This window comes from Marmota marmota, unplaced genomic scaffold, assembly GCF_001458135.2.
Source record: "Marmota marmota marmota unplaced genomic scaffold, marMar, whole genome shotgun sequence".
NCBI lineage: Eukaryota > Metazoa > Chordata > Mammalia > Rodentia > Sciuridae > Marmota > Marmota marmota.
The window spans coordinates 55,694-60,756 of NW_026007111.1; positions in this window are offsets into that span (position 1 = coordinate 55,694).

The window sequence follows — 5,063 nt, forward strand, 5'->3', positions numbered from 1 at the left end:
AGTAAAAGAAAAGAGACAGAAATGAATTTTTAAGGGAACAATTCTATAAACTATGATCACTGGACTGACTTCCATAAACTTTATTAAAAAGGCAAATCATGGGCTGGGGATGTGGGTCAAGCGGTAATGCACTCGCCTGGCATGTGTGGGGCACTGGGTTTGATCCTCAGCACTACATAAAATAAAATACAGATGTTGTGTCCACCAAAAACTGAAAAATAAATATTAAAAAATTCTATCTCTCTCTCTCTAAAAAGGCAAATCATATGCAACCCTGCATGGTTTAAATCATTAGGATATGTTTCATCTTTAAAAATAACCTCTTTCATGTAAAATAAATGCAGAATTTAAAAGCCAATAAGAACACAAATTACCCTGGCGGGGATTATTTTTTTTACTTTTACATAGACCAGGTTCTATGTAATGTTTATGTAAGGAAAATAAAAAGATGAACAGAGTCAAGATGCAGAGGCAAGAAAGATGGCAGAATGATGGAAAGGCCAGACTGCCAAGTTTTATATATCAATCAAGTTATTTTAGGATATTAGTGCCATAACCACATTATTGTTTGGTGTATCAGTAAGGTTGCTTATTCTGCAGTTACCTTTATATTTACAAGATGTAATGTCAGGAGTTTTGTGTTGCTCTCAAGAAAGTTCATTGTCTGAAGTTACTGTTAGGTGGGCAGATCCAGGAGCACTGGAGCTTGGTGAAACATTGTAGTTAACTAGTAAGAAAGTTCCTTTATTCCTAGGAGTTATGTGCCTTTGATCAAGGTTGAGGCTAAGACTCTAGCTCAGAGACTTCTCAAGCAAATCATTGCCATAGAGCTAGACATTGCACATGTATTTAGTAATTTTACTAGTTTATAGGCAAAGCTAACAAACATTTCAAGCCTAGGAAACAGCATACCAGTTACCTGGAAAGTTTGCTCCCCAGAGAATGTTTTCCTGAAATTTTCACAATCAGAATCCCTGCAGCTCTCCTTTTTTCTTCTTCATTGTTTTTCATAGTATTTTGGATAAGTAATATTTGTTTTTTCTTTATATATTGGCAGAGGCAAAAAGAGGATAGGCATTGACAACAACAAGTACAACATGACAATTCCATCCTATGAACAATTGACATCCACCTATGAACAATTCATTAATCCAAGTAAAGGATTCAAATAGCTGCCTTTTTATCCTTGATAATTATTACATTAATGATGGTTATGGTTCCCAACATACCATGTTTGTATTATTCTAAGAATTTATTAAAAGAAATTTTGAATGTATTTGAGAGTTAACTTGGGAGAAAGAAATAGACAAAACATAAAACCTTTATAGTTAGGTCAAAAGGACTGATCAGAAAAATACATTACCTATAATATTTAAAAACTTACATGGTCAAAATACCAAATTCCTTACCAGGGCAGAATATATCTTTAGCTCAAATAAGAGTCAGTTGAAAGCCTATGAAATTTTAAAAATTTTTTTAAAAAAAGAAAACTGGTACAATAGAAATCTTTCTATTTTTCTCATTCTGTGCTATAATATTAGGGAGAAACTGGTTAAGAACGCTGGCTGAAAACAGAAAAGATAGCCCACCAAGTGGCTTGGATTTAAAAGAGACATTTTTTCTTATGTCTAAACTGTGCTTTTAAAAAACAATAAACCTAGTAAAACATGTAAAGCCTATAATTCACATTTTAATGTAAGGCTAGGAGAGTTAGAGATCCAGCAGAAGCTAAGAGGTAAAAATAAATGAATAAATGAATAAATAAATAAATAATAAAAATGAATTGTTGTGACCATTTTATAATAAGATCATTTTCTTGATGCACAGTGTTACAATATATATTATTTCTGGAGACTTATTCATTTCTTTTTTCTTTTTGTTCTGAATCTTGCGAATCTTGTAATAGTCTCCACATATGGTTGAATATGAGTAATGATTGAGTGTAGATTGGAAAAAGTAGAGCATGATGGCTATGGGGAACTTTTGGTAGCTTGTTTATTTTTTGTTTTCTCAGCCTCAGACTGGGGTGACCTTTTGAGGCCATGCATAAAAGCCATACCTTAAAAGTATTTATTACCATGACATTAGTATTTGTGTTGGAATTGATTGCTCATTTAAACAAAGAGTCAATTTAAGTCCACATTTAGTAATTGATAAACATGCTCCAATAACAGTAGGGTCAAGACTTATTTTCCTCTCTTTTTTCAAGATTTTGAGCTGAAACCTAGACAATTACAATCAATTGAGCAATAGAGGATTTTGTGGGGGAGGTTGGAAAAATGGATTCCCCCTCCCTTTGTCCAGGGATGGTAGATCATAATTTTTTAAATACAGCAAAATGTAACTGTTCATATTTTGGTTGGTTAGAAGGATTTAATTTAATAGGACAGAGAGTGAGACTCCCCTTTCTCTGTAGCTTATTCCAAACACTCAATTAATGTGCATTTTACTGGGAGCAGGGTTGTTGCTACAGCCGGCCAGGAAGGCAATGGCTGTGAATTATTTAAAGGAGCACTAGTGTCATAACTGCACTAGTTATGGCTTTGGGACTCCAGCAATGGGACACATATTGCTGCTGGTACTGCATTGCTATAGCCAGAGAGGCAGTGGATGTTTTAAAGGGACCACATGCCCAAGCAGAGAAGGAGAAGAGCATGCAGATTGAGAAACAGAGGCTTTATCAACAGCATCATGACAAAAAAAATCAAGCTTTTAGCACAGGTGTAAGTTTGTAGCTTCTCATTTTACATTCTTGAAGCATTTACCTTTCTTTTCCCAATCCTTTGAATTTAGTGACCCAGTTTCTGGGTAAAAATGAAATAAAGAGCCTATCTCTGTCAGCCCAGCAGCAAGATCAGCTTTACTTCTGGTATGTCCAGCTTTGTTAAGAAGGAGAGAGAGAGAGGTTGGCCTCATGACATCTTTGAACATCAGATAGAGAATTACCCATAGCTTACTGATTTAGGTTCAGGACCAGCAATTAAAGACATGCATCAAAAGCCCATTCTGAGTGTAGGCTACTCCTTCCCCACACTACCAATGTTCATAAGGTCTCTATTAGGATGTATTTTGTGGTCCCAAACTCCCTGTGTGCTTGGAGGCTATAGGGAAGAGAGCCTTTTTCATGCCCCATGTTGGGTGCCAGTTGTAAGGAAAATAAAAGAAGGCAGAGAAACATTATGCAGAAACAGGAAAAATGTCAGAATGACAGAAAGGCCAGATGGCCAAGCTTTATTTATATCAATACATTATATATTTCACAACTGTCTTAACTACATTATTATTCATTATGTTATAAGGTTGATTATTCTGCAGTTACATTCTACTGTTACAATATGTAATGTCAGGAGATTTGTGGCAATCTCAAAAAGTCCAATGTCTGAAGTTACTGATAGGTGGGCAGACCCAGGATCACTGGAGCTTGGTGAAACATTGTAGTTATCTAGAAAGCAAGTTCCTTTATTCCCAGGAGCTATGTGCTTGATGAAGATTGGGGCTGATAAGACTTTAGCACAGAGCCTCCTCAAGCAAGGCATTGCCATAGCAGCTAGATGTTGCATGTGTATTTAGTAATTTTACTAGTTTATAGGAGAAACTACCAAGCATTCTAAGCATGGGAAAGAGAGTGCCAGTTAACCCCTGGGAATTTGCTCACCAAATAAATTATATATATATATATAAATATATAATCTATCTCCCTGGTCAGATTCCCTATAAGTTCTCCTAACAAAAAATGTGTAAGAACAGGTTCCAATTAGAACTGCTCATAGTGGGTCAAAGTGACTCACAGTTATCTTGGATATTTATCATGTGCAGTGGGATCTTAAAATTCTGATGTCTTCCTACTGTCAGTCAAGAATTGGATCTTGGTGGGACTTCCTGAATAATTCCCTGGGACACCCAATAAAACTGTCCTTAAAGAACCCACTTCTTCTTTAGAGTATATATTTTTTCCTATTTTATAATAAACTCATGTCTTCTAATTTGAGTGACATATCTGAATCTTTTCAAGAAATCACAAGAACCAGTTAGAAGGACCATTGTGGCTACCTGTGGCTCTGTGGAATGCCAGTGGATCTCTCCAACCCTGACAGAAGGTACTCCATGTCAAAATCGACAAATTATAACCAAATAACTATAGGGAGAATATAATATCATTTCCAGTTGACAATAAGTTCAATGTTATATAATAGATGTGAAAAATCCATATGACTAGAAAAGTATAACTTTAAAATTGAATCAATTTCCAGTCAATTAAGTATGCAAATCTCAAATAGAAACAAAAAAGTATTAAAAACAAGATAATATATTACTTTCAAAAGTTTCTTTATAACAATAGATAACGTTTCTAAGAATAGATAAAACAAGATAAAGTGGATATGAAATAACCAATAACATATTTAAAAGAATAATAGTTCTAAAAAACATCGATGAATTCTGAGTGAACATAGTTGAGTAAAATTATGAAGCCAGTGCAAAGTATGAAGAAAAAAAAAACAGTAAAAAACGGGGAGAAAAACAACAATAAGAAGAACAAAAACAAAAATCTAAGCTATAAAAAGCTCACCAAACCATATAAAACTATAGTTTAAATCACCAAAATAATAGAACAACAAAAAGAGAAGATTGCAGCTCAAGGATAGATATTTAGAAATATCACATATAAGCAGCACATATTTAAAAAGAAAAAAATGAAAAAATTCAAGATCTATTAGACACTTTTCAAAAAGACTAAATGTCTGACATTTGGACAGACCTAAACAGGAATAATGAAGGATTAGAGCAGAGAAAATCAATTAAATAAAATAATAACAAAAAATTTCCCAAACCTTAAGAAAGGAAGTATTCAGAACCTAAATAAATATGGCCAGAAAAGAACATCTTCAGGACATATACTTGTCAAAAGTATAAGACAAAGACAAAATCTGAAAGGAAAAAATGCCAAGTCATATTTTCAAGGTAAGCCCAGGATTATTGATGTACCTCAGTGATAGTGCTTGTTTACTATGAATGAAACCCTGGTTTTGATCCCCTGAACTACACACACACACACACACACACAC